Raw genomic sequence first — 9605 nt, 5'->3', positions numbered from 1 at the left:
AACCCCGAGCCCGTGGAGCAGGGTGGCTGCACTTACCTTCGTGGGGCACAGAGCTCTGAGCCGGTCCTTTCGCCCGCAGTCACCCGAAGGTCTGTGTGGGCGCACCTCCAAGCCCGTCCCAACAGTGAGTTCTGGTTTAGTCCTGGTTTAGTCCTGGTTCAGTCTGTGGCATGTGCGGCGCAAAAGATTTAGATTGATGTTTCTTCTGCTTAGTAAATAAAGCCTGTGAAGTGATGACACTTGAGTCGCGTCTGTGAATTTGTGTTCGTACTGAAGAAAGTGTAACAGTTTCATTTCGTGATTGTAATTCTTGAAGTCTTTTCAGTTCAGATTTTGATGGATGCTTCAGTTAGAATGATTTTAATCTGTGTGTGATTTATCACGGGTCTGGGTGGGTAACGGGTGGAATGTTACTGGGTCCGGGCGGGTGGAGGTTTAACTTTGATATTATCACAGGTTAACAGGCAGGTGCGGTGCTGGACTGCGCAGGTGTGGGTCTCCAGAAATGGACCTGTGCAGGACTCTGGTAGAAGGTAGCCAGGCTGGTGCCACCTAGTGCCTCCGCTCAATTTAATTTCTCTCCAGCGACTAGGTCAGGAATCGGAATACTATACTAGATACTAGACACTTTGCAAGAACCCCGGAAGTTGTAGATCGCACACCAACCAGTCAGTGAAGAGCTCAAGCACCTGTCTGGGGGCCGTTTATGGAACAGCACAACAGTAAACAAAGCATCGAGATGGATGTAGATGAAGACAGACATTCTGTGTTGGCAACGATTCCCGAGATCGAGGATTTAAAGCCGGAACAAAGATGAATGTTTGGTGAATTTTATCAAGGGGAAAAACGTTATTGTCCTTCTTCCTCCGGGATTTGGCGCATTACATACGTTATAAAAAAAAAAAAAAAAAAACACCTACTGTCGAGAGAACAAATCCTAATGCTGACAGTTTCCACAAAGTGAAACCAGCTGATGAATCTAGTGTAGCAGGAGCTGTTTACTTGAAAATTATTGCTTCATGAAATCACAGGGTGTAGAAGTAGAAAGACTATTACTCAAACATGTGTGACTGACACAAACCGCAACTCCCTGTTTTTGAGGAGTTAACAACATTATAACATGACTTAAAGCTCACAAGAGACATTACAGGACATTTAAAGGACACATATGATCCATTATATGTATTGATTCGTGTGTGTTAAAATGCTGAGTGCCTTTAGTTTGGCAGCTCATGTTTTTGAACTTACAATACAAAACATCCATCACTACGCTCCATTTACTGAAAGTAGGAATTAATGGTTTATGAAAAAACAGCATCTGGGCTTTTAGACGTTCGACTAAAACAAAATGTATTGATCCATAAGGGAAATTATTTGGACACAGGAGCTCACACGTCACAATATAATATAATAACAAAGAGTAAAACTTAAAAAAATGTAATATAAATTCTAAATAAGCAGCAAAAAAGGGCAAATAAGACATAATTATATAAATGTACATGTACATGTCAAAATAAAATAGAAAAATAAGTAATAAAATATAAAATCAGTTTTATACAAGAGGTCATAGGAAGACAGTTGTAGGGAGTATTATCTGTTACATAAGGGTGAGTTGTTGTACAGTTGTAGGGAGTATTATCTGTTACATAAGGGTGAGTTGTTGTACAGTTGTAGGGAGTATTATATATTACATAAGGGTGAGGTGTACAGTTGTAGGGAGTATTATCTGTTACATAAGGGTGAGTTATTGTACATTTGTAGGGAGTATTATATATTACATAAGGGTGAGTTGTACATTTGTAGGGAGTATTATATATTACATAAGGGTGAGGTGTACAGTTGTAGGGAGTATTATCTGTTACATAAAGGTAAGTTGTTGTACAGTTGTAGGGAGTATTATCTGTAAAGTATTATCTATAATGGTGAGTTGTACTTTTGTACAGATTATTATATATTACATAAAGGTGAGTTGTAGGGTTGTAGGGAGTATTATATATTACATAAAGGTGAGTTGTAGGGTTGTAGGGAGTATTATATATTACATAAAGGTGAGTTGTAGGGTTGTAGGGAGTATTATATATTACATAAAGGTGAGTTGTTGTACAGTTGTAGGGAGTATTATATATTACATAAAGGTAAGTTGTACAGTTGTAGGGAGTATTATCTGTTACATAAAGGTGAGTTGTTGTACAGTTGTAGGGAGTATTATATATTACATAAAGGTGAGTTGTTGTACAGTTGTAGGGAGTATTATATATTACATAAAGGTAAGTTGTACAGTTGTAGGGAGTATTATCTGTTACATAAAGGTGAGTTGTTGTACAGTTGTAGGGAGTATTATCTGTTACATAAGGGTGAGTTGTACAGTTGTAGGGAGTATTATCTGTTACATAAGGATGAGTTGTTGTACAGTTGTAGGGAGTATTATCTGTTACATAAGGATGAGTTGTTATACAGTTGTAGGGAGTATTATCTGTTACATAAGGATGAGTTGTTGTACAGTTGTAGGGAGTATTATATATTACATAAAGGTGAGTTGTTGTACAGTTGTAGGGAGTATTATCTGTTACATAAGGGTGAGTTGTACAGTTGTAGGGAGTATTATCTGTTACATAAGGGTGAGTTGTTGTACAGTTGTAGGGAGTATTATCTGTTTCATAAAGGTGAGTTGTTGTACAGTTGTAGGGAGTATTATCTGTTTCATAAAGGTGAGTTGTTGTACAGTTGTAGGGAGTATTATCTGTTACATAAGGGTGAGTTGTTGTACAGTTGTAGGGAGTATTATCTGTTTCATAAAGGTGAGTTGTTGTACAGTTGTAGGGAGTATTATCTGTTACATAAGGATGAGTTGTTGTACAGTTGTAGGGAGTATTATCTGTTTACATAAGGGTGAGTTGTACAGTTGTAGGGAGTATTATCTGTTACATAAGGGTGAGTTGTTGTACAGTTGTAGGGAGCATGTTTTGTTTCATTCACACAGTCTCTCAAACGGAAAACGCTCTGTTCCACCTTGTGATGTCATGTCATGTGGTAATACAGGAAGTGCTCCACTGTGTTTTTAAACTCCACACACCTTCACTAGAATCATTCGGATGATTTCAGCTCTGGATTTGCAGATCTCTACTCAACTAAAGGTTAAAAAAAAAAAGCTGTTAACGTGAAAACTGTCACTGTGGAGATGTAGACAGACTAATAATAAAGGGTTACACAAACTAAACATGTGAATGAAACAAAACACAACTCCAGGTCTGTTTTTGACGAGGTAACAACATTCTTGACATTATTTAAAGTTCACAAGAAGCTCCCACAAGTTACTGTCTGAATGATTGTGTCGCATTCCAACCTCCTTTCCGTTAATATGACTAATATTATGTATGAAGTTCGTGGAGACAGTTCCAAAGAAATAATGGGGCGGGTCAGTTTTTCTTGGATCAGAAATTTGGAGATTTCTTCCGAAAACAGTTGACTCTATTCACGCTTACATAACAAACCAGGAAGATGCTTGGAAACATTGATAACTTCGGGTGGGCTCTGTTCCCGGTAGTAAGTCTGATAAAATCTAGGAAAAATTTGAAAACGTCCCAGTTTTCTTCATCTACATGTTATTGTTGTGTTCTGTTATGTTCGGATAATAATATAATCATACTCATTAATCCGTGTAACATTCGTTCATTCATTTTTCAATATAAAACCAAAAGTAAGAAAACGAAAAAACAACTATTTTCTTGATTATTTGTCTCCAAAACCAGAATGAAAAAACAGATAATGATTTGTTTTTTTCAGTTTTCGATTTTATGCTTAAATGAAAAATGGAAAAAACAGATAACGACCGTTTCTTGTTTACGTGACTTAAACTGTGATGCCGGACTAAACCAGGACTAAACCAGGACTGAACCAGGACTAAACCAGGACTGAACCAGGACTAAACCAGGACTAAACCAGGACTGAATCAGGACTAAACCAGGACTGAACCAGGACTAAAACAGGACTGAACCAAGACTAAACCAGGACTGAACCAAGACTAAAACAGGACTAAACCAGGACTGAACCAGGACTAAACCAGGACTGAATCAGGACTAAACCAGGACTGAACCAGGACTAAAACAGGACTGAACCAAGACTAAACCAGGACTGAACCAAGACTAAAACAGGACTAAACCAGGACTGAACCAGGACTAAACCAGGACTGAACCAGGACTAAACCAGGACTAAATCAGGACTAAAACAGGACTAAACCAGGACTGAACCAGGACTAAACCAGGACTAAAACAGGACTGAACCAAGACTAAACCAGGACTGAACCAAGACTAAAACAGGACTAAACCAGGACTGAACCAGGACTAAACCAGGACTGAATCAGGACTGAACCAGGACTAAACCAGGACTGAACCAGGACTAAACCAGGACTAAATCAGGACTAAAACAGGACTAAGCCAGGCCTAAACCGTTTTCATTCCTTGTCTGGTCCTGGTCTCTGTCCCGGTCTCAGTCCAGGTCTGGTCTGGTCCCGAACTCAGTCCCAATCTCAATCATGGTCTGGTCCTGGTTTGGTCCCAACCCCCGTCCTAGTCTCATTCCCGGCCTCAGTCCTAGTCTCAGTCCCAATCTGGTCGTGGTCTCAGTCCTGTTCTCAGTCCTGGTCTGGTCCCGGCCTCAGGCCCAGTTGGTCCCGGTCTGGTTCTGGTCTGGTCCGAGTCTCAATCACAGTCTAGTCCTGGTCTGGTCCTGGCCTCTGTCCCGGTCTCAGTCTAGGTATGGTCCCATTCTGAGTCCCGGTCTGGTCCCGGTCTGGTCCCGGTCTGGTTCCAGTCTGGTCCCAGTCTGATTCTGGTCTCAGTCATGGTCTTGTCCTGGTCTGGTCCTGGTCTCAGTTCCGTCTGGTCCCGGACCTGTTTTAGTCCTGGTTCAGTCCAGCATCTCAGTTTAAATCACGAAAAAACGTCCGTTATCAGTTTCATTTAACCACAAAATTGAAAACTGAAAAAACAAATCATTATCCTTTTTTTTCATTTTGGTTTTGGAGATAAATAATGAAGAAAGCGCGAGTAGAAGAGACCAGGCTCCAAATTCAGGACTAATTCAGGACTGTCCCAACCAGTTCCAGAGCAGCTCCAAACAAATAAGGAAATGGTTCAGTTTTTCTTGGATCAGAAGTTTGGAGATTTGTTCCGAAAACAATTGGCTCTATTCAAACGCTTATGTCACAAACCAGGAAGATGCTTATAAACATGTGATGACAACTGTCAGAATAATTCTATTATCCCATATTTGCTAAATACTTGTGTGATATTCTAGGCCTATGAGTTAACCATTTATGTAACTACAATTCTTTGATTTATAATGTACCAATCACTTGTCACTTGTTGAATAACCTCTGTGTGTTTGACAACTGTGTGCAGTGTCCTATCGCTCTTGTGAACCTCGAGATGATTCCTCACATGAAGCCAACTCCCACTGTCACACATGCAAGAGTTATGATGGTGTCTGACCTAAGGCAGCTCCTGATTGTTAATCATGTTTTATGTGTTTGTACTATGCATAGCTGCACCAGTTTCTTATTATGTCTTTGCTGTTTCCCCTTCCCCTTGAGAATTATCATTCTGTAACTAGGGCCTCCTAATGAAATAAAAAGAGGAGAACGGCCTTGAGTCATCAGAACGTGTGGAGACTGTTGGTTTTGATGCCCACTCTCTGCCCGTTCTCCTCATGAGTAAAACTGAATTAATCTCTTGTCTTTCTTCTTGTTTTTAAATGTCTAGATAAAACCTAACAACAACTTCCGACGGGCTCTGTTCCCGGTAATAAGTCTGATCAAATCTAGGAAACTGTCCCTGTTTTCTTCATCTACAAGTTATTTTATTGTTCTGGCTAATCTCACATAATCAACAATTACAATCACACCTTAGTAATCCATGTATCGTTTGTTCATTTGTTTTTCAAAATAAAACCAAAAATAAGAAAACAAAAACCAAGTTTTCTTCATTATTTGTCTCCAAAACTCGGATAAAAAAACGGATAATGATTTATTTATTTTTTTTCAGTTTTCGATTTTATGTTTAAATGAATAATGGAAAAAAAAAGGATAACTGCCGTTTCCCGTCTACGTGACTTAAACTGTGATGCCGGACTGAACCAGGACTGAACCAGGACTGAACCAGGACTAAAGCAGGACTAAACTGTTTTCATTCCTGGTCTGGTCCCGGTCTCAATCACGGTCTGGTCCTCGTCTGGTCCCGGCGTCCGTCCTGGTCTCAGTCCTGGTCTGGTCCTGGCTTCAGTCCCAGTCTGGTCCCGGTCTCAGTCCCGATGTCTGGTCCCGGTCTGGTCCCGGTCTCAGTCTCAGTCTCGTCCCGGTCTGGTCCCAGTCTCAATCACAGTCTAGTCCTGGTCTGGTCCTGGCCTCTGTCCCGGTCTTAGTCCTGGTATGGTCCCGTTCTGAGTCCCGGTCTGGTCCCAGTCTGATCCTGGTCTCAATCATGGTCTGGTCCTGGTCTCAGTCACGGTCTGGTCCTGGTCTGATCCTAGCCTCAGTCCCAGTCTCGATCACGGTCTTTTTCCTGGTTTGGTCCCGGCCTCCATCCCGGTCTGTTCCCAGTTTCAATCACGAACTGGTCCTGGTCTGGTCCAAGCCTCCGTCTCGGTCTGGTCCCGTTCTGAGTGCCGGTCCGGTCTCCGTCTGCTCCTGGTCTCAGTCCCGGTCTCGGTCTGGTCCCGGTCTCAGTCCCGGTTCAGTTCGGCATCACAGTTTAAGTCACAGAAACGGGAAACAGTCATTGTCCGTTTTTTCCATGATTTTTAAACACAAAATCAAACTGAAAAAATCCGTTATCTGTTTTTTCATTTTAATTTTGGAGACAAATAATGACGTTTTTGTTTTGTTTTTCGTTTCATTTCGAGTAGAAAAGACGAGGGCGGGTTTGATCACCGTCGGTCGGCGAGCCCAGCGTCGGGAACTTACGCCGGAAGTTTCATCGCATGTTTCCAAACGTCTTCTTGGTTTTTGACGTAAACTTGAGCTAAACAGGCCATTGCCCTCCATCTGAAATCAAAACATCATCGAATCGTGAAAGCAGCCATTTACACGCGTTCATTAACTTTACATTTTGCCCAAATTGCCCTCAGAAACACGGCGAGCTGCAGAAATCTGATCTCGCGCGTAATGGAGATGTGACATTCCTGTAAGTGCATCTAATGCCTCAGACGGAGCAGATGCGGTGGGAGTGTGTGTGTCATAATGTGTCACGAACATCTGACCCGCGGCACGAGGGAAACAGCTCACCCCCGAACCGGACACTTCTCTAAATGTGGCAATCTGTTTCCCTTTTTCATCCAGTGGCACAACATCTGTACACTGTTTTGTACGACGGAGTATAAGGGTCAGATAAAAAAAAAAAAAACATGCTGGCGCTACGAGAATAAAGTCGTAACATTTTGACATTAAACTCGTAATATTATGAGAATAAAGGCAAGGCAAGTTTATTTGTACAGCACAATTCGTACACAAAGTAATTCAAAGTGCTTTACAGAATAAGAAATACATTTAAATCATAATAAAAACAAATCAAAACATAAATAATCATGAAGATTAAAATTTTAAAAAAGAGAGACATAAATTGGAGAGAAGAGTGCAGAATGAAAACCTTTCAGTTATTTGCACAGTCAAACAGAAATGTTTTGAGTCTGGATTTAAACAGCGTCACAGAAGAGTCTGTCTCACATGTTCAGACTGTTCCAGGTTTTAGCTGCATGAACCTGAAACTCTGACTCCCCTTGTTTAGTCGTGACTCTGGGCACCAGCAGGAGTTGGTCCCTGAGCTCCTCAGAGTGTGAGATGTTCATATGACACTAACATGTCACAGATGGACTTTGGTGCTCGGCCATGGAGACACTTGTACAAGCAGAGCTGCTTTAAAGTCTATTCTCTGAGCCACAGGAGCCAGTGCAGAGACCTGAGACCAGGACTTATGTGCTCGTACTTCCTAGTTCGAGTCAGGACCCGAGCTGCAGCGTTCTGGATGTTCTGGATGTTCTGGATGTTCTGGATGTTCTGGATGTTCTGCAGCGTCTCACAGCTCGTTTGGAGAGACCAGTGAGCAGAACATTACAGTATCTAACCTACTGGAGACAAACGCATGGATAAGTTTCTCCAAGTCTGATTTAGACAGTAAACCTTTGATTTTCGCTATGTTTTTTAGATGGTAAAAGGCTGCAGATGTTATTGATTTGATGTGGCTGTTAAAGTTCAAGTCTGAGTCCATTATTACCCCTAGATTTCTTGCCTGATTTGAAGGTTTTAGAAAGAGAGACTGGAGGTAATATAAAGTAATATAAAGTCGAAGCCAGAAAAAGTTGTAATTTTACGTGAATAAAGTCGTAAACTTACAAGAATAAAGTCGTAGTCAAAATAAAGTCGTAATATTAGGAGAAAATCGGCTGCTGGGAAAGTCTGAACGAGTGGAGAATGGAGAATGTGGAGCATTTTCTAAAGGAGAAAAATCCGTGTATCATTCGTTCATTCGACTGAACAAGGACTGAATCAGGACTAAATCAAGTCTGGAACCAAACCAGAAAGACCAGGATTGAGACCGGGACCAGACCAGGACTGAAAACGGTTTAATCCTAGTTTAGTCCTGGTTTAAGTCACGGAAATGGGAAATGGCGTTTACGTGACTTTAAAATGCGATGCGGGACTAATGCGCGCATACGGACTGAACCAGGACTAAACCAGGACTGAACCAGGACTGAACCAAGACTAAACCAGGACTGACTGAACCAGGACTAAAACCAGGACTGAACCAAGACTAAACCAGGACTGAACCAGGACTAAACCAGGACTGAACCAGGACTAAACAGACTAAACCAGACTAAACCAGGACTAAACCGTTTTCAGTTCTTGTCTGATCCCGGTCTCAGTCTTGTCCCGGACTCAGTCCTTGTCTAAGTTCTGGTCTCAGTCCCGGTCTGGTCTCAGACCTGGTTTAGTCCTGGTTAGTCCTGCTTTAGTCCTGTTTAGTCCTGGTTCAGTCCTGGTTCAGTCCTGCTTTAGTCCTGGTTCAGTCCTGTCCTGGTTCAGTCCTATTTTAGTCCTGGTTCAGTCCGGAAGCACAAATAATGAAGAAAATTGTTAGTTCGTTTTCTTATTTTTGGTTTTATATTGAAAAACAAGGTTCTTCTTCTGCCGCATTTTTCACTTTGACTTTGATTTTATTACGACTTTATTCTCATAATATTATAACTTTATTTTAACTTCGATTTTATTCTTGTAAAATTACGACTTTATTCTCGTAAAATTACGACTTTTTCTGGCTTCAACTTTATTCTCATAATATTACGACTTTAATGTCAAAATGTTAGGACTTTATTCTCGTAGCGCCAGCATTTTCTTTTTGTTTAATCTGACCCTTATACTCCAGTCGTAGTTTTGCGCTGCTGTAACTGTGAAGTAAAAAAAAAAAAAAAGAAAAACTTGCAGTAACTTGATTTGTGGTGTTCCTCTCCACAACAGTTTGGCACAGACATAATCACATGACTCTTGTTCAGGAAGTTCATACTGAAAAATAGACTGAAATTACAGCGTGTGTGTGTGTGTGTGTGTGTGTGTGTGT

The sequence above is a fragment of the Boleophthalmus pectinirostris genome, unplaced genomic scaffold, assembly GCF_026225935.1.
Source record: "Boleophthalmus pectinirostris isolate CB_2022bp ecotype Guang Dong unplaced genomic scaffold, ASM2622593v1 HiC_scaffold_10, whole genome shotgun sequence".
NCBI classification, from domain to species: Eukaryota; Metazoa; Chordata; class Actinopteri; order Gobiiformes; family Gobiidae; genus Boleophthalmus; species Boleophthalmus pectinirostris.
The sequence above is the reverse complement of the archived record's forward strand: the minus strand, read 5'-3'. Positions refer to the sequence as shown.